General features: G+C 36.5%; 1 pseudogene across 1 annotated transcript; it reads left to right on the top strand.

The window, feature by feature from the left end:
* LOC144979104 (transmembrane reductase CYB561D2-like) lies at window positions 1-15,346 on the top strand (annotated as a pseudogene). The gene is made up of 4 exons (XR_013646649.1): window positions 1-32; window positions 3,488-3,619; window positions 7,395-7,552; window positions 15,048-15,346. The product of XR_013646649.1 is annotated as a transmembrane reductase CYB561D2-like (transcript).
* The last annotated feature ends 6,829 nt before the right edge of the window (window positions 15,347-22,175 follow it).

The following is a 22,175-nucleotide window of genomic DNA, read 5'->3' as shown; positions in this document are numbered from 1 at the left end:
TCTCTTGGCACCCAATTCTAATGGTCCTTGGGGTAAGTTACCATGACTGCGCTCCGTTTTGAATATTTAAAGTTCTACAAATACATACCAGCTTTCTAGTATTATAGGTGACTAATACAGTCTTGTACCAAAATGAGCTGCTATTATGGCAGTCTGTTGACTGTTATACCCGAGTGTTTACAGCATTGTATTATGATTATACACAAAAGAATGACAAGAAACTTCCTGGGTGGTGACCTCTGACCTCCAGGATCAGTATAGAGGTAACGTGCTGTGTCTTCTATCCGATCCCCTTTGTGCTTGATTGAGATTGCTCGTTTGTTTTGTTTTTCCCTGGTCCTTTGGGGGGTGATCCTTGGCTGGGAGGGATGATATTTTTCCCCTGTAAATCATCTCTCAGTTATGTACTTTTATAATAATAAATTTTGAATATATTGTAGGTTTGTAAACATTTGAGTGTATTCATCATAGCAGTATTCTTCACTTTCATAGCTCATAGCAAAATAAAGGCATTGATGGATTGATGGTGGAATCTTCTGGTCCCCATTTGAACCAGTTTCCTTTGTCTTTCCTTTTTCTTTGGTGCTTTTTACTTCAAATCTACAACTTTTCTTTGATCATCTTCCCTTTTACTGGCACTGAAATGATATAATATTGTCACAAGTGCTGTGACACCTCTAAAAAAAACAAAAAGAAAGATAATTTCTATATTATCATTATTTAAGAAAGCTTTTTAAATTCAATCAAAGTGATACAAGGCTGATAGAAGCTGTGGACTGTAACAAGTAATAAACAAAAATTATTTTAACTACCTCAAAAGAGAACAAAATACCAAACACAGAACGTTTCGGGATCAAAACCCTTCTTCAGCCAACAACAAAAAAGCAATAAAGACATAGATACATTACTAAATTCCAGATATACGACAGATTATATATTTATGTCTTGAAGAAGGGTTTTGAGCCCGAAACGTTCCATGTTATTGTGTTCTTTGTTGAAGCTGTTATATTTATTTTTCTTTATTACTTTTTACATTCAATCAATGAGGCAAAAAAACAGGCTTGTAAGATAATAATGTTTCAGTGATACATTTTGTGTCATTGCCTTTTCTATGAGATTCCATCAATACAAAAGATAGAAATACAAAAGCACAGTTTTTAGAATCCACAGTTCCAGTCTTCTATTTATAAAAATCATTGTATTATCTCAAGTCAAACGGTTGTTGGTTTTTATCAGCTCTGAATATCTCCTTTGCTGTTATGGAGAATACACATTGGTTCTTTCATTGCCAAAATGTCAAAAGTTCATATTCCTCATCACTTTGCTTCTAAATATAGTTTCTCGACTGGGATATATATATATATATATATATATATATATATTATATAATATATATATATATAATATATATATATATATAATATATATATATATATATATATATATATATATATATATATATATTATAATATTATATAATATATATATAACATTTAAATTTGCTCCATTGTTACATGTCTAGCACTATTCGTACCAGACTTTTACCATACATCATAACACGATTCAATATTATATATATATATATATATATATATATATATATATATATATATATATATATATATATATATATATGTGTATGTGTTTGTGTGTATGTGTGTGTTTCAATTGAAATCTATGCAAGTCTCTTCATTTATTCAATGGAAGTAAACATTGGATTTCTGAATTGGTGTAGCAATGTGGAAGGTCTGATTTCATTATTCATTATTATCCTCCCTATTTCATTGGATGCACTCGAGTTTTTAAAATTATTTTTTAGATTGCATACTCAGAGAGATAAAGTTAAAGCCGTATATTTTCCTGTAATTATAATGAAATGGCATCGTAGCATCAATGAGTATTGCAGCTTTTGTTTTGTGCTGTCACAGTTTATGGTTTAAAAGTTTTTTAAAACAACAGTGTGGTAATTTGAAATATAGTCATCAAAGTTTTGTATCACGAAAACCTGATTCTTCAAAGGAATTATTATTTCTATATAAATGGGTTCGCGTACACTTGCGTCCATAACTGTATCTTTACACGTGTAAAACAGCCTTTAATGCTGAAACATTGTAATGGTAACCTAATGTGGTAAATGGTAATAATGGTAACCTTATATGGTAAATAGTGTGGACATGTGGCCTAGTGGTATGACACTTGCTTTCGGATCGGAAGGTCCTGGGTTCGAGCCTCGCTGGGCACATAGTTGAGTACTTGGAGAAGGCTCTTTATTCACATTCTCTCACCGTACTCAGGTGTAAAATGAATACCTGGCCGTTAACAGCGTTGTCTCTGTCAGAAAAAAATTATAACATCGCCTAACAGGCGTCATGTCCCGTCCTAAGTGTTAAATGTTGCTTTTGACCAACAACCCCTTGTAAAGCGCTTTATTGCGCTATATAAAAGCTTAATTTTTTAATTTGTTTATTTTTTTTTTTAATAGTAACCTGTTATGATAAATGGTAGTAAAGGTAAACTTATATATGTTAAATCTGGGTGGGGTTCTTGACTTCCCATAGCGGGCAGGAAGGCACTTACTGTGTGTTCTATCCCCTTATATCTGTTTTCCTTATATCTTTGTCTTGGAATGAGATTACTTGGTTTTGTCCTGGCCCCTGCCTGGGAGGGAAACAGCCAAATGCATAGTTATTGTTTTGGGAGATGATATTTATTTCCTTGTAAATCATCTCTCATTTACGTATTATTATATGGATGTATAATGTAAGCATTTGAGTGTATTCCTCTTTGTTGGATTTTGTGCTTGTGTCCGGATGAGACTTATAGGTAATCTCAAACTAAGTACATTGGTGTTATGCTCTCGGAATCTACATCTGATCCCTATTTGTTCCCAGTTCCCCTTTGTCTTACTTTCTCTTGGGTGCTTTAATTGTAGTTCTAGAACTGTTTTACTATCCCATTTTCTTCCTTTTTACTGGCACTGATATGACCTAAATGTGTTGCAAGTGCCGTAAAACCCTTAAAAGCAAACAAACATTATATGGTAAATGGTAATAATGGTAACCTAATGTTGCATGCAAAGCTTTTGAATGTTAAACAGCCTTTAACGCTGTGTAACGATCCGGGCTGTTCCCAGTGAGTCAGTAAAGCACAGCAATGGTAATATTGGTAAGCTAATATGGTGTACAAAGCCAAGTCTTTATAACCAGATAATCAGGACAAATACTCTTCCTCCTCTTTTCAAATGTAACACGAAAAGGTGCTTAAAAACTGTAGCTTCTTTTACAACAGCCTGTGTGTGAAGAAAGTTCTTTGTATGATCTTTTGAATATGTATTCATTTAAAGATACATTAAAGGTTAATAAGGGGAAAAAATGGATTGCCCTTTAAACAAATGCAATGCATAATCTGAAATTTGATTTTTGTGTTTTCTTTAACTTCCAGACCCAATACTAATCTGATATCTTGTCTTGATCACTTTCTAATCCAGTGTTCCCTCTTAATGTTGGAAGGCATCGTCATCTTTTCCAAGGACTCGTCCCTGTTCCCATCCATGGCACGGCGACCAAAGCCTCTATACACTACTGGTTGGTGGGAATTGGAGGAACTTGTGTTTTGTCAGGTAGAGATCACCAGGTCATCTTCAAAGTCAAACTAGTGCTTTGCTATGAATTGGACTATCTTGAGTGATTGAAAGAAAACAGAAATTAATGACAATTCTCTAACTAATTAGGGGTCCCTGATATCGCTGTGGATAGATGATTCACTTTACACTAAAGGGACAGGTATCGACCATAGCTGACCTCCCTGCACCCCAGCAGTGATTGGTCAACTAGATCTGATAGAATGTACTTTGCGATAGATTAGCGTCCTATCCAAAGAGTAGCAAGCAAGCAATTTTGCCCATTGACACATTAAAAAAGGGGATAATCTCTGGCTCCATGGGTCTTATTGTCTGTGAATGACTCCTTTTTTCTTTCTCTCATGAAATGTGAACCAGTGGGGTAGAACCAGCGACATCTATATGAAGTCCTAGGGTAGAACCAATGGTTTGACTAAAACAATCGAGGACAGAAAGCACAGGATACTAAGATCTAAGAAAAAAGGTGTGTATGAAACGGAGCCGGACAAAGCACGAAAGAAAAATACAAGAAAAAAAAACTGTCTGTCTGCCTGTCTGTCTCTCTCTCTCTCTCTCTCTCTCTCTCTCTCTCTTTCTTTCTTTCTTTCTCTCTCTCTCTCTCTCTCTCTCTCTCTCTCTCCACACATTTACCTTTTTCATTGTGTGTCATACATGTATTTCTATCTGCAATTCATTAATTTTTGAAGGCTTTATTTACTTTTCTGCTTTTATTGTTTTTAAGATGTTTATCCTCCGGCAATCTCTGTAAGATTAAACTTTTGTTTCTAACAAACATGGCTCAAAGTCTGCCGGCTGTGGCCGGCATGCTGGCCTATTGAAAAATTGAAATTGACCTTGCCGGCAAATGAAAAGCCCTGCCGGCGAGATGAGTAAATTGCCGGCTTAGTAAAAAAAATTCATCATGGTCAGATTTAAAAAAAAAAAAAATTATTTCTTTTCATCGGATGAGCATAATTTTGATAATTTACTTTCGTTATGATCCGGTTTCAGTTTTTAATATTTCGTTTTCAATTTAAAGATCTAAACAATCAACTGAAAGATCACAATTTGTTTGTTGGGGACCAAGCATACCCCACTTTGATGAGAGCTATGAAAGATAAAATGAAATTTCCTTGGTTGAAAAAGGTTTTTTCTTCACTGAGAGAAGGATATGTGCAGGCTACTTCAATGCTTATGAAGCTGCCTATCGATCACCCTGTTCTTTCAAAGCTATCGTTTATAAGCCCTTGTCATCAACGGTCATCATGCACAGGGCCTGCTGTCATGGAACTTGTAAAGAAATTGCCTAATGTTGTACCAGAGACAGAACTAGGAAGTTTGAACTCTGAACTAAGGAATTATGTGTGTGATGATGAAATCACTTTGATAAACTGCGCAGATGGTGATGATGATTTTAATATTGACCATGACTACTGGAGGTTGATTTTTAAATTGAAAAGTAGAACTGGGCCTCGGTACCCTGTTCTCTCAAAATTGGTCAAAGCAATCCTCAGCATTTTTAGTGGGCCTAATTTGGAAGGCTCATTTAATGTTTTAAATGATATCATAGAGGAAGACAGGACGAGATTGACCAACCATAATTATGAAGCATTGTTGATGGTCAAGAGCTATTTAAATGCCAGGGATTTAAACTTGGTTAACAATGGACATCCCCAGGTCAATGATTAAATCTGTAAATTCGTCCTATACTAAATAGAATAATTACTTAAATAAAAGGGATGCCCATTTACCAACTTGTGAAAGACCATCAACATTATCATCACTGACTACAATACAATCATCTACATCGTCAGCTACACCATCTACATTGCCAGCTACATCATTTGCATCAGCATCGTCAGCTACATCATCAACATCTACATCGTCAGCTACATCATTTGCATCAGCATCGTCAGCTACAACATCAACATCTACATCGTCAGCTACATCATTTGCATCAGCATCGTCAGCTACATCATCAACATCACATCGTCAGCTACATCATTTGCATCAACATCGTCAGCTACATCATCAACATCTACATCGTCAGCTACATCATTTGCATCAGCATCGTCAGCTACATCATCAACATCTACATCGTCAGCTACATCATTTGCATCAGCATAGTCAGCTACATCATCAACATCTACATCGTCAGCTACATCATTTGCATCAGCATCGTCAGCTACATCATCAACATCTACATCGTCAGCTACATCAGTTGCATCAGCATCGTCAGCTACAACATCTACATCGTCAGCTACGCCATCTGTATTACCAGCCACTACATCCTCATCATCAGTTACACCATCTCCATCAGTCTATACTGCATCATCTGCCACTTTAAAAAGAAAGCAAGCCTCATTAATGGGTTTCTTTTCGAAAAGGCAGAAAACCTCTTGATGTTAGCCTTAAGGCTAGTATTGACAGTGATAGGACACATGTAATTTTGTGAAAGTGATACGCCAATTGTTAATTTTATTGATTAAATGATTTCTGGTATTTTTGGATTTGATATTTGCTGCTGACTGCTTCCTATATTTGAATAGAACTACAAGTACACTTAATGAAGGTAGGTATATACGCAGTTCGTTTAAAACATGCTTATTAAGATTTCTAACTTATGATCATAATGACCGGTTTTGTCTGCAGGCTTTTTGTTTTGCTGGCTCAGTCCTGGCAGGGTTTTCATTTTTTCCAACTTTTACCCATGCTAACAAAGTAATTTCAGAGCACAAAGACTAAGCTAGTTGTATAATTTCGTTAATAAAGAAAGATATCGATTTCGCCTCAATCATGAACCAATGCAGCTAGACAAAGAAATAAGAACATGGAGTGTGTATCAAAATGTGCAAACACACACAAACATGTACACACTGACACACAGAGCACTGATACCAATCCGACGACACAAAACCTGGCATTTTAATCGCCAACTAGCGCGTGTAATCAGTTCTCACCAATTAAGAATCTTTCATTTGTAAGGTTTGTAGGGAAAATGCCAGGCTTGTCTACAGTTTTTTGGTTGAACCATGCAACTGTAGAGTCAACCATGCATTCTCGGAGGTAGATAAAGACACGCCCTTTGCTGTGAGATCTTACATGCTATTGCTGGAGGAAATGACTCAGAATTATTAAGCCTGGGACAGGGTGGCTCTCTGAGGGACAGTCAACTCTCGTTTTGAATGCATCACTGATAGTGGCATTTTAACACTTGAAGAAATTTATATAACTTATCGTCATTATTTATGTTGAATTATTATGTTTGAGCTTGTTGATACGGGGTAAGGTGCTATATAAAAACCATATATTATTGTTACTATTATTATTATTATTATTATTATTATTATTATTATTATTATTATTATTATTATTATTATTATTATTATTATTATTATTATTATTATTATTATTATTATTATTATTATTATTTATTATTATTGTTATATTTTTATGTAGAAAAAGGATTTTTATTTTATGAAATTACCAAAAATTGAAATTTGATAATTTTGACCATTTTCACTTTATAACCGACTTTCTTCATTTTCCAAATCCCGACTTAATAACGCTTCGAGGCTTGGGGTCACATATCAGGTTTTCACTGGCTTGGTGGGTTTGGGGTTTTTTGTGTGTTTTGTTTTTTTTTTTTGTTTGTTTGTTTGTTGTTGTTTTTTTTTTGTTTTTTTTTTTTGGTTTTGTTTTTTCTTATTTGTTGTTTTGGATTCATTTAGAATGAGAAGAGTAAGTTGTAACTTTTGATGTTTAACTCCATCAGGTCTTGCAGTCATCCATTTCCATAAAGAAAGACTGGGCAAGAATCACTACACCACGTGGCATGGCCTTTTTGGGGTGACAACTGTGGGTTATTTATGTGCCCAGTCTTTGGGGGGTGTTATAGTCAAGTACCACAAATATCTCTCAGGGTTCATCAAGGTATGTATCAGTACTTGGGAAAAAGGAAAGTCAAAACAATAGCAATCCATTTTTTATACTGTAAAAAATAGGTAGCAGCTTGGTACAGCAGTATAGCCTGTGCTTCATACTCAGAATGTTATGAGTTCGATGCCCACTTGCACTATGTGACCTTGAGCAAGTCACCTGGTTCTTGCTTACTTTGCTGGCAATGCATGGGATATTTCAATTTCAGTCTTTCAGTAGAATGGACCTTTTCAAAAGATTTCCCTTCGGACATGAATAAAGTGAATGCAATTATTTATTTATTTATTATTCATTAATTTGGTTGAATATTAAATATTTGTGATGTATTATTCATATGTCACTCTATGACTAAAGGTGCTGGTCTTCCCAATTTAATATTAGATATTTAGGATGTATTATTCATATGTCACTCTATGACTAAAGGTGCTGGTCTTCCCAATTTAATAGATATCTGTGATGTATTATTCATATGTCACTCTATGACTAAAGGTGCTGGTCTTCCCAATTTAATAGATATCTGTGATGTATTATTCATATGTCACTCTATGACTAAAGGTGCTGGTCTTCCCAATTTAATATTAGATATTTAGATACAAAGGACCACCCAACACAGTGTGGCCATCGGCCCAACCCTAAAAATAAAACACCACGGCCACCTACCACACAGACAATTACACCACTTATGAGTGAAAAGAAATCACTTCCAATTTTAAAAGTGGCGACAATAAACGCCCAGTCTTGCCGCAATAAAACATTAGACATTAAACATATGATTGAGGAGAGATCTATTGACATTCTAATAATAATTGAAACATGGTTAAAGGAGAATGTGGATGAAGCAATTGTGTCGGATTTAACACCACTCACACATACAACTCAGTCATTTCCGAGAAAAGGAAGGAGAGGGAGAGGAATTGCAGTGGTCTATAGGTCAAATTTGACCATTAGATTTAATCATGATGTCAACAATTTTTCGGCATTCGAATCGGTAGGAATGGTCGTTGATTTTAAACATGACTCAGTCAAGCTTCATTCAATATATAGGCCACCACCCAGTGCAAAAAATAGATTAAAAACATCACTATTTATTGATGAATTCGAGGACTTCCTTCTTCGCCTTGACATGAAGTCAAAGAAAAATATTATTGTTGGAGATTCCAACTTACACTTTGATCGAGACACACCGGATATAAGAAATATAAATAAACTACTTTCGTCTCATCACATGACACAGCATGTCAATGAAAAGACACATCGGTGTGGACACATTATTGACTGGGTATTGACCAGCGTTGACAGGCAACTAGCGACACCTATTAATGTAGATGATCTTTGCATTTCAGACCATCATTTAATATCTTTTGGCATCAGAGGGGGACAGTACACGACACAAAAACAAAAAAAAATAGTTGTTTCGAGAGATTTGAAGACAATTGACATAGAACTATTTAAAGCGGACCTCTCTCACTCTCTAACTACACATTGTGAGAAAGAAGTGACTGGTGACAATTTTGATAAAGCAGTTATTAGTGTTATGGATAAGCACGCACCTCTCACAACAAGATCTGTGAACATCAGAAAAGAATCACCATGGTACAATTTGGAGGTAAAACGTATAAAGAAAGAGAAAAGAAAAGCGGAGAAGAAATGGAAAAAATCTGGCCTGACAATTGATAAGGAAACTTACATATCATTCAAACATAGACTCAAAGAGGTGACAATTAAGGCAAAGCGTATCTACTATCTTGATAAAGTTGATAACATAAAAAGTCCGAAGGAGTTTTATAAAATCTCACATAAGCTTCTAGGCAAAGAGATCAAAACAAGCCTGCCACACCACACTGATGACAAGCATCTCGCGGACTGCTTTGTAGAGTATTTCATGAATAAAATAACAACAATACGGAGTGAACTTGACACAGACGAAACAGAAGCAGAATATACCTCTTTTTATGGTGAACCCTTAACATCTTTCAAAGAAATTTCAATAAATGACACAAAGAAAACGATTCTCTCTAGTCCTAGCAAATCATGTAGGCTCGACCCTTTACCAACATCCCTTTTGAAGGAGTGTATTGATGAACTTGCACCTTACATCACTGAATTGATTAATCAATCATTAAGGGAGGGAGTTGTTCCAGAAAGCTTCAAGAAAGCATTGGTGAAGCCATTGTTGAAGAAAGCGGGACTTGACAGTGATAATTTTAAAAATTTTAGGCCTGTATCAAATCTACCATTCATTTCCAAAATTCTAGAAAAGATTGTACTAAAACAACTTTCTTGTCACGTGAAACATAATAACCTCGATGAGTGCTTTCTATCGGCCTATCGGCAAAATCATAGCACAGAAACAGCATTGATGAGAATCACAAATGACTTGCTGCAAATTATTGATCAAGGAAAAACCACCATCCTTAGTCTTCTCGATCTTTCGGCGGCCTTTGACACCGTCGACCATGCCATACTACTTCGAAGGCTACAAGTTACTTTCGGCATATCGCGCACTGCTCTAAACTGGTTTGCATCATATCTTACTCAAAGAACAATGCATCAACCATGTGATGAGATGGATGTCTGCAAATAGATTAAAATTTAATGGCGACAAGACTGAAGCCTTATTCATTGCTAGTTCAAATAATAAGACAGATCCAATTACACTGGCACTGACAATCAACGATAATGATAAAATACAACTCACAACATCAGCAAAAAATCTCGGCATCACCCTGGAGAGTGATCTGTCTATGAACAAACATATTAACAATGTGAGAACAAGTGCTATCTGCATTCTAAGAAATATCAGAACAATCAGACCATTTATTAATAGGGAAACTTGTAACAAATTGGTAACATCTTTGATATTCCCGAAAATGGACTACTGCAATGCACTGTTTGTTGGTCTAACAAAGGACAAAATAAACAAACTCCAGAAAATACAGAACATGGCAGCCCGCGTTGTACTACAGAAAGACAGAACAACTGCAGCTCCCGAATTACTACAGCAGATGCATTGGCTGCCAGTGGACCAGCGGATTAAATATAAATCTTCAACTATCGTTTTCAAATGCCTGGAGGGCTCGTCACCAGCATATCTCTCAAACCTCGTTGAACAGTATAACCCACAGCGATCGCTTCGATCAACGAACGACCTCAAATTGAAAACACCCCGCTGTCGAGTGAAGGCTGGTGAACGCGCCTTTCAGCATTCTGGTCCAAGGTTGTGGAATTTACTACCACTAGAGATACGTTCTTCGTCTTCACTAGAGGAATTCAAGCGTCGATTGAAGACATTCTTATTCCGACAGGCTTTCTTTTGATTATGTGTATAATTAGCGTTGTTCTTGTACTGTGTTAGGGCTTCATTATTAAGTTAATCTTTGTTATGCGCCCAGAGCCCTCCTGATGAAGGGATGTTGGCGCACTATAAATCTATACCATTATTATTATTATTATTATATTTGCGATGTATTATTCATATGTCACTCTATGACTAAAGGTGCTGATCTTCCCAATTTAATATTAGATATCTGTGATGTATCATTCATATGTCACTCTATGACTAAAGGTGCTGGTCTTCCCAATTTAATATTAGATATTTGTGATGTATTATTCATATGTCACTCTTTGACTAAAGGTGCTGGTCTTCCCAATTTAATATTAGATATTTGGGATGTATTATTCATATGTCACTCTATGACTAAAGGTGCTGGTCTTCCCAATTTAATATTAGATATTTGGGATGTATTATTCATATGTCACTCTATGACTAAAGGTGCTGGTCTTCCCAATTTAATAGATATCTGTGATGTATTATTCATATGTCACTCTATGACTAAAGGTGCTGGTTTTCCCAATTTGATATTAGATATTTGGGATGAATTATTCATATGTCACTCTATGACTAAAGGTGCTGGTCTTCCCAATTTGATCTTAGATATCTGTGATGTATTATTCATATGTCACTCTATGACTAAAGGTGCTGGTCTTCCCAATTTAATATTAGATATCTGTGATGTATCATTCATATGTCACTCTTTGACTAAAGGTGCTGGTCTTCCCAATTTAATATTAGATATTTGTCATGTATCATTCATATGTCACTCTATGACTAAAGGTGCTGGTTTTCCCAAAGTGCTCAGTCAGTAGGAATTTTATTTATTTTTAGCCAAGCAATAAAAGATGGTAAAAACTGGATATGAGTTTCGGATAAGAATTTAGTTTATTATAAAGTCAGGAAAGCTGAGAACAGATCTGGATGGACTTATCCGAACCAGCGACCACCTGAGCTCTAGTCCTTCGGTCATCTGTATGGACAACCCTTCCTGTACAATCATTTCTCATGTCTCCTCTACGACCATCACAGTCAGGAGAATGAGTTGGGAGTGAGTTCCACAAGATTACATGATGGTTTACTGATTAGCGGTACTTTAAAGGGACCAAGATTGATCCCGGGTGCTGTTAAGATTTTTTCCGTAGCCCCCTGTCCATCCAGCAATGAATGGGTAGCTTGGTCTGTTAGATCTAGTGGAAAGTACATTACATTATCGAGCATACTATCCAAATGATTGCTAGCAATTGCTATTGTCTGTTTCACGCTGTAGAAACTGGGAAGAATTCTGGCTCCGTGGGCCTCATGGCTCTGAAGGGTGACCTTAAAAAACAAAAAGCGATTGGAGCACGTTTTTCTAATGAGTTTCTCCTATCTTCTTCTTTTCAACCTTGATTTGATCTCCCAGTCGGGTACCAGGCATGATAAATCTAGTCAGTGTGAAGACATCGTGTATAGAACCTGGTCATTCTACCACATTATGTCATCATCAACTCAGATGAATGTGAAGACATCGTGTATAGGACCTGGTCATTCTACCACATTATGTCACCATCAACTCAGATGAATGTGAAGACATCGTGTATAGGACATGGTCATTCTACCACATTATGTAATCATCAACTCAGATGAATGTGAAGACATCGTGTATAGAACCTGGTCATTCTACCACATTATGTCATCAACTCAGATGAATGTGAAGACATCGTGTATAGAACCTGGTCATTCTACCACATTATGTCATCATCAACTCAGATGAATGTGAAGACATCGTGTATAGGACCTGGTCATTCTACCACATTATGTCATCATCAACTCAGATGAATGTGAAGACATCGTGTATAGGACCTGGTCATTCTACCACATTATGTCATCATCAACTCAGATGAATGTGAAGACATCGTGTATAGGACCTGGTCATTCTACCACATTATGTCATCATCAACTCAGATGAATGTGAAGACATCGTGTATAGGACCTGGTCATTCTACCACATTATGTCATCATCAACTCAGATGAATGTGAAGACATCGTGTATAGGACCTGGTCATTCTACCACATTATGTCATCAACTCAGATGAATGTGAAGACATCGTGTATAGGACCTGGTCATTCTACCACATTATGTCATCAACCCAGATGAATGTGAAGACATCGTGTATAGGACCTGGTCATTCTACCACATTATGTCATCAACTCAGATGAATGTGAAGACATCGTGTATAGGACCTGGTCATTCTACCACATTATGTCATCAACTCAGATTAATGTGAAGACATCGTGTATAGGACCTGGTCATTCTACCACATTATGTCATCAACTCAGATGAATGTGAAGACATCGTATATAGGACCTGGTCATTCTACCACATTATGTCATCATCAACTCAGATGAATGTGAAGATATCGTGTATAGGACATGGTCATTCTACCACATTATGTCATCAACTCAGATGAATGTGAAGACATCGTGTATAGAACCTGGTCATTCTACCACATTATGTCATCAACTCAGATGAATGTGAAGTCATTGTGTATAGGACCTGGTCATTCTACCACGTTATGTCATCAACTCAGATGAATGTGAAGACATCGTGCATAGGACATGGTCATTCTACCACATTATGTCATCAACTCAGATGAATGTGAAGACATCGTGTATAGAACCTGGTCATTCTACCACATTATGTCATCATCAACTCAGATGAATGTGAAGACATCGTGTATAGGACCTGGTCATTCTACCACATTATGTCATCATCAACTCAGATGAATGTGAAGACATCGTGTATAGGACCTGGTCATTCTACCACATTATGTCATCATCAACTCAGATGAATGTGAAGACATCGTGTATAGGACCGGGTCATTCTACCACATTATGTCATCAACTCAGATGAATGTGAAGACATCGTGTATAGGACCTGGTCATTCTACCACATTATGTCATCAACTCAGATTAATGTGAAGACATCGTGTATAGGACCTGGTCATTCTACCACATTTGTCATCAACTCAGATGAATGTGAAGACATCGTATATAGGACCTGGTCATTCTACCACATTATGTCATCATCAACTCAGATGAATGTGAAGATATCGTGTATAGGACATGGTCATTCTACCACATTATGTCATCAACTCAGATGAATGTGAAGACATCGTGTATAGGACCTGGTCATTCTACCACATTATGTCATCAACTCAGATGAATGTGAAGACATCGTGCATAGGACATGGTCATTCTACCACATTATGTCATCAACTCAGATGAATGTGTGAAGACATCGTGTATAGGACCTGGTCATTCTACCACATTATGTCATCAACTCAGATGAATGTGAAGACATCGTGTATAGGACCTGGTCATTCTACCACATTATGTCATCATCAACTCAGAAAAATGTGAAGACATCGTGTATAGGACCTGGTCATTCTACCACATTATGTCATCAACTCAGATGAATGTGAAGACATCGTGTATAGGACCTGGTCATTCTACCACATTATGTCATCAACCCAGATGAATGTGAAGACATCGTGTATAGGACCTGGTCATTCTACCACATTATGTCATCAACTCAGATGAATGTGAAGACATCGTGTATAGGACCTGGTCATTCTACCACATTATGTCATCATCAACTCAGATGAATGTGAAGACATCGTGTATAGGACGTGGTCATTCTACCACATTATGTCATCAACTCAGATGAATGTGAAGACATCGTGTATAAGACCTGGTCATTCTACCACATTATGTCATCATCAACTCAGATGAATGTGAAGACATCGTGTATAGGACCTGGTCATTCTACCACATTATGTCATCAACTCAGATGAATGTGAAGACATCGTGTATAGGTCCTGGTCATTCTACCACATTATGTCATCATCAACTCAGATGAATGTGAAGACATCGTGTATAGGACCTGGTCATTCTACCACGTTATGTCATAAACTCAGATGAATGTGAAGACATCGTGTAAGGACATGGTCATTCTACCACATTATGTCGTCAGCTCAGACCATTTGTACTCAAAGTTCCGATTGTCTGGAATTGATAGAATAATTTTCCAAACAGAGAATAAAATTTTATAGTGGGTGTCTTGTCAATTGTTTGACTTGGAGGGTCATATATTTGTCATTATATTTTTTTCAGGTTAGATTGGCTGATTTGAAGTTGTACCATGCAACATCAGGACTGCTGGCCTTCACTTTGGTGACATTCACTATCGTCCTTGCTTTACAATCCAACTGGGTCAGTGCCCATATCCCATGGTATTTATGGTACGTTTGCATGGCCTGTGTGTCCAGCGGGCTCTTGTGGTCATGAATCACATCACAACCACTTACCTTCCAATTGCAATGAAGAAACCACCATCCCAGAGATAGATTGTTTGGGATACAAGTCATATCTGATTGACCAACACAAAACGGTATTATTGCAGGGAAATATCATGTTTGAAAATAATATAGTTTACCATTTTTTTTAAATGATCAGAAAAATGACAGTTTATTTTTTTTGCAGTGTGAGAAAAGGCACAACCGAATGTCTCATATTCTTGGTTGCAAATTCAACTTTCAGCAGGAAAATCATTTTGACATATTACTGATTGGAAGTGTTAGGCCACATTTAGACTTGGGTTTTATTGACATTTAAAGTGCAATGAATTTTGTGAATAAATGTTTTTGTTTTTAGAATTTGTTGGTTGTGAGAGGAACAGTTGATGAAGAAAAAGGAATATAAATATTACAGTTTCCAAAAATAACAAAATATTCAAGACTAAATGCTTTGAACACAAAAGTAATTGGCTGAAGACGGGTTTTGGCCCGGATACAATTTATGTCAAGTATTATGTTCTTTTTTTTTCGAATTTTTGTATTTTTTGTTGAGATTTTGTGTAAAACCAAATAAACTCGAGCTTGATTTGTTTTGTTTTTTATATGCAAACAATTTTGAGGAATCTGTGTGCGAAGATTAATAAGGAATTCACTTGGGACATTCAAATGAGTATAAGTAAACTGTATTTTCTTAGAATCCATGAGTTCTTGGTATCTGTACTGAAGTGGAAAACATATAGTAGTTACAATGAGTTATTTCTCTTGTTTTTTCCACACAATGTTTTTGTCATTTAACTTGAAAAAGTGATTAGTTGACCTTTTATCCAAAGTTCAATAATCCAATGTGAATGACCTGATTGGAAAATTGAAACTAAAATCTATAAATTTAAGATATACTTTGGCATTTATACAGCGCAATACCCACTACATGTGCTCCAAGCACATTACAAGGGGTTCGTGGCCAACAACAGTTATCATGTAGGATGAGACATGATGCCTGTTAGGCAATATAAGAGTAAAAGCGAGTTAAACCAAAATGGCGTCATCGTAAATGATAAACTGAAAAGATTTTGATATATTGTCATCTTTTTTCTTTCAACTTTTGTTCAATATAATGAACTATTAATAGTTTAAAAGGAAATATCCTTATATGGAGACATGCTTATTTTATATCAATATTTCTCCTCTGGTCTGGCCATGAGCACATGTTGATCCTGTATTGCAATTTGGTTTTAAAAATAGACAACTGCAATATTCATGAATAGTGATCGCCTATCGACTTTTATTTTTAAAAAAATATTCTTTACTTCAGCGGAAATGTAGTTACATTTATTTTTTTAATTTAGTGAATAAAAAAATAAAAGATTGAGCTTTTGCAATTTCCACTGAATATTCTCAAAGCTGTTACCAGCCAGATTATCATTTTACACCTGAGTGTTGTGAGATAGTGTGAGTAAAAGAGCCAACTTTTCACCTCCCAGAGTGGGACTCAAACCATGGCCCTACATGTTCAAAGACAAGTGTCATACAAAACGATGATAGTTCTAAATTGAATTGAAATCATCTGCTTCTGATCTCTTTGGAAATTTTCACTGGTTACCTGTTGAGAAACGCATTATCCATAAAATATGTTCCATCATCTATACAATATGTTCCATCATCTATGAAATATGTTCCATCATCTATAAAATATGTTCCATCATCTATACAATATGTTCCATCATCTATAAAATATGTTCCATCATCTATACAATATGTTCCATCATCTATGAAATATGTTCCATCATCTATAAAATATGTTCCATCATCTATACAATATGTTCCATCATCTATAAAATATGTTCCATCATCTATAAAATATGTTCCATCATCTATAAAATATGTTCCATCATCTATAAAATATGTTCCATCATCTATAAAATATGTTCCATCATCTATACAATATGTTCCATCATCTATACAATATGTTCCATCATCTATAAAATATGTTCCATCATCTATAAAATATGTTCCATCATCTATAAAACACTAAATAGTCATACCCCTGAATATTTATAAGACCTTATATATCCCTATAGCAGTCCCTCATTATGTATGTATACACCTACATAGCAGCCCCTCGTTATGTATGTATACAACTGAATAGCAGCCCCTCGTTATGTATGTATACACCTGCATAGCAGCCCCTCGTTACGTATGTATACACCTGCATAGCAGCCCCTCGTTATGTATGTATACAACTGAATAGCAGCCCCTCATTATGTATGTATACACCTGCATAGAAGCCCCTCGTTATGTATGTATACAACTGAATAGCAGCCCCTCGTTATGTATGTATACACCTGCATAGCAGCCCCTCATTATGTATGTATACACCTGCATAGCAGCCCCTCATTATGTATGTATACACCTGCATAGCAGCCCCTCGTTACGTATGTATACACCTGCATAGCAGCCCCTCGTTATGTATGTATACAATTGAATAGCAGCCCCTCGTTATGTATGTATACACCTGCATAGCAGCCCCTCATTATGTATGTATACACCTGCATAGCAGCCCCTCATTATGTATGTATACACCTGCATAGCAGCCCCTCGTTATGCATGTTTACACCTGCATAGCAGTCCCTCGTTATGTATGTATACACCTGCATAGCAGCCCCTCGTTATGTATGTATACACCTGCATAGCACCCTCTCGTTACGTATGTATACACCTGCATAGCAGCCCCTCGTTATGTCTGTATACACCTGCATAGCAGCCCCTCGTTATGTATGGCATTGAATTCAATCATGGAACATACAGAGAGTATTGAAGGGATAGGAAACCTCAATCTAGACGATACTATTTTACAATCATCCAATCATTTTGCTGTTTTGGGCCGTGACTGTATTGCACCGTTTTATCTCCTTGAATAGTTGCCGCTACAGACAGTGAAAGTTGTCCGCTATGCATCTGTAGACTTTGAAAAGTTGGCACTATGCATCTGTAGGCCTTGATAATTTGTCAACTATTTCAACTATGCATCTGTAGGCCTTCTGGGTGGGGATCCTGACCTCCCATAGCGGGCAGGGAGGTACATACTGTGTCTTCTATCCCCTTATATCTGTTTTCCAACATGCTTTCGGCCTTTGTCTTGGAATGAGATTACTTGGTTTTGTCCTGGCCCTGGCTGGGAGGGAAACAGTCAAATGCATAGTTATTGTTTTGAGAGTAATGAGAGATGATATTTTTTTCCTTGTAAATCATCTCTCTGTTATGTATTATTATATTTATTTTTAATGTATGATGTAAGCATCTGAGTGTATTCCTCCTTGTTGGATTTTGTGCTTGTGTCCGGATGAGACTTATAGGTGATCTCAAGCTTAGTACATTGATGGTATGCTCTTGGAATCTACATCTGATCCCTATTTGTTCCCAATTCCCCTTTGTCTTACTCTCTCTTGGGTGCTTTAATTGTAATTCTAGAACTTTCGACTATCCCATTTTCTTCCTTTTTACTGGCGCTGATATAACATAAATGTGTTGCAAGCGCCGTAAAACGCTTAAAAACAAACAAACAAACATCTGTAGGCCTTGAAAAGTTGTCCACTATGCATCTGTAGACTTTGAAAAGTTGTCCACTATACATCTGTAGACTTTGAAAAGTTGTCCACTATACATCTGTAGGCCTTGAAAAGTTGTCCACTATGCATCTGTAGACTTTGAAAAGTTGTCCACTATACATCTGTAGACTTTGAAAAGTTGTCCACTATACATCTGTAGGCCTTGAAAAGTTGTCCACTATGCATCTGTAGACTTTGAAACGTTGTTCACTATGCATCTGTAGACTTTGAAAAGTTGTCCACTATAAATCTGTAGACTTTGAAAAGTTGTCCACTATGCATCTGTAGACTTTGAAAAGTTGTCCACTATACATCTGTAGACTTTGAAAAGTTGTCCACTATACATCTGTAGGCCTTGAAAAGTTGTCCACTATGCATCTGTAGTTACTTTGAAAAGTTGTCCACTATATCATTCAATGTAGACTTTGAAAAGTTGTCCACTATACATCTGTAGGCCTTGAAAAGTTGTCCACTATGCATCTGTAGACTTTGAAAACGTTTGTTTGCTATACATCTGTTGACTTTGAAAAGTTGTTCCACTATGCAATCTGTAGACTTTGAAACGTTGTTCGCTATGCATCTGTAGACTTTGAAAAGTTGTCCACTATACATCTGTAGACTTTGAAAAGTTGTCCACTATACATCTGTAGACTTTGAAAAGTTATCCACTATGCATCTGTAGACTTTGAAACGTTGTTCGCTATACATCTGTAGACTTTGAAAAGTTGTCCACTATGCATCTGTAGACTTTGAAATGTTGTTCGCTATACATCTGTAGACTTTGAAAAGTTGTCCACTATGCATCTGTAGACTTTGAAAAGTTGTCCACTATGCATCTGTAGGCCTTGAAAAGTTTTCCGCTATGTGATATATTATGTGACCCAGCGTAGAGGTGATATGTTAGAGTGGTATTGATGCTGAATTTTGAATTCAAAATCAAAACGTAAAACTTGGAATAAATTATTTGTGTCTTGGTGAGTAGAATTGAATACAGGTTCACAAAACACAATATTTTATAATTTGGTCATTTTGTATGAAATTCATCTTTTGGCATTCACTACACTCTTAACATATTACCAGCTTGACACAGTCGGTCACATATATGTTTATGTATTGAATATAGTGTTTTTAACATTATTATTGAGGTCGAGATTATATTATGCAAAGCATCATCTTCATCACCACCCATCGTTATCATCATCATCATTATCACCATCATCACCTTTTTATGTACTGTCTATATGTCTCCTATATTTATAATTGTGAGCAATTTGTTAATGAATAAATTGATGATAGGAGAGAATCTCCCATGATTGACCCAGGAGGTCTGTGTATTCCATCTATCTAGGAGGTCAGTCTTGCTGTGTGTTCTATCTAGGAGGTCAAACATGCTGTGTCTTCTATCTAGGAGGTCAAACTTGATGTGTCTTCTTTCTAGGAAGCCAGTCTTGCCGTGTCTTCTATCTAGGAGGTCAAACATGCTGTGTCTTCTATCTAGGAGGTCAAACATACTGAGTCTTCTATCTAGCTAGGAGGTCAAACTTGATGTGTCTTCTATCTAGGAGGTCAGTCTTGCTGTGTCTTCTATCTAGGAGGTCAAACATGCTGTGTCTTCTATCTATCTAGGAGGTCAAACTTGCTGTGTCTTCTATCTAGGAGGTCAGTCTTGCTGTGTCTTCTATTTATGAGGTCAAACTTGCTGTGCCTTCCATCTAGCTAGGAGGTCAAACTCGATGTGCCTTCTATCTAGCTAGGTCAAACTTGCTGTGCCTTCTATCTAGCTTGGAGGTCAAACTTGATTTGCCTTCTATCTAGCTTGGAGGTCAAACTTGCCTTCCTCGAGCTGTTTTCACATTCATTCTCTTCCCTTGTCGTTCATGAAGTGAGATTAATTGGAGTGGCCTTGACCTTTGATGTAACGTAAACAATGTCTGGGTCCTTTTTATTGTTTTTTTTTTGTTTTTGGTTTTGTTTTTTGTTTGTTTTTTCTTGTGAGATATTCAACATCAATTAGACATTCTTCATTGAGGATCCTGATAACTGAGTGGATAGAGTGCTCGCTTCACATACAAAGGCACCAAGGTCAATCCCGGATGAAGTTCAGATTTATTATTCTGACTCCCCGTCCACCCAGCAGTGATCCGGTTGCTGGTTCTGATATAGTGAAAGGTGCTTTGGGATAGACTAGTGTTTAACCAAGGGGTGCCAAGCAATCTGTCTCACTCTATCTCTCTCTCTCTCTGCCCAAAGTGGGCAGGGAGGTACTTGCCATGTTTTCTATCCCCTGTCTGTTTTCCAATTGCTTTCTGTCTTTGTCTTGGAATGAGATTACTTAGTTTTGCCATGGCCCTGGTCGGATACCTTGGCTGGGAGGGAAACAGTCAAATATATAGTTAGTTTTGGGAGATGATATATTTTTCCTTGTAAATCATCTCCCTGTTATGCATTGTATTATGTTTGTTGACATATTATATATGATTCGTAAAAATGTGAGTGTATTCCTCTTAGTGGGGACCTGTGGGACATGGATCAAATCCCGTGTTTTGTTATCGGATTCTTTTTTGTATTAGATTTTTTAGCAAGCTTTCATCTCCAGTTAGTGCTTCTGTTTACGACTTTAAAATAGATGTTTATATAATGAGCCCTTAATATCACGTTGAAAGGGCTATGACACTCCCATTAGTATGGCCATTATTATTATTATTATTATTATTATTATTATTATTATTATTATTATTATTATTATTATTATTATTATTATTATTATTATTATTATTATTATTATTATTATTATTCTGGGTGAGGTTCCTGACCTCCCATAGTGGGCAGGGAGGTATTTACTGTGTCTTCTATCCCATCCTATATCTGTTTTCTAATTGCTTTCTGTCTTTGTCGTGGAATGAGATTACTTGGTTTTATCCCGAACCTGACCGGAGTTCTTGGCTGGGAGGGAAACAGTCGAATGTGTAGTTGTAGTTTTGGGGGATGATATTTTATTCCTTGGAAATCATCTCTCTGTTATGTATTGTTATATTTGTTATTTTGAATGTATAATGTAAACAATTGAGTGTATTTCTCTTAATGGGATCTTGTGCTGGTGTCTGGGCGAGACATTTAGGTGATCTCAAACTAAGTACATTGATAGTGTGCTCTTGGAATCGACATCGGTTTCCTAATTTGAACCAATTCCCCTTTGTCTTCCATTTCCGTGGGCACTTTTATTGTAATTCTATAACTCTTTACTGTCCCATTTTTTCCTTTTTACTCTGGGCGGGGTTCCTGCCTCCCATAGTGGGCAGGGAGGTACATACTGTGTCTTCTATCCCCCTATATCTGTTTTC

This window comes from Berghia stephanieae, chromosome 9, assembly GCF_034508935.2.
Source record: "Berghia stephanieae isolate SIO BIC M18660-M18661 chromosome 9, UCSD_Bste_1.3, whole genome shotgun sequence".
In the NCBI taxonomy this organism is placed as follows: domain Eukaryota; kingdom Metazoa; phylum Mollusca; class Gastropoda; order Nudibranchia; family Aeolidiidae; genus Berghia; species Berghia stephanieae.
The sequence above is the reverse complement of the archived record's forward strand: the minus strand, read 5'-3'. Positions and strand labels throughout refer to the sequence as shown.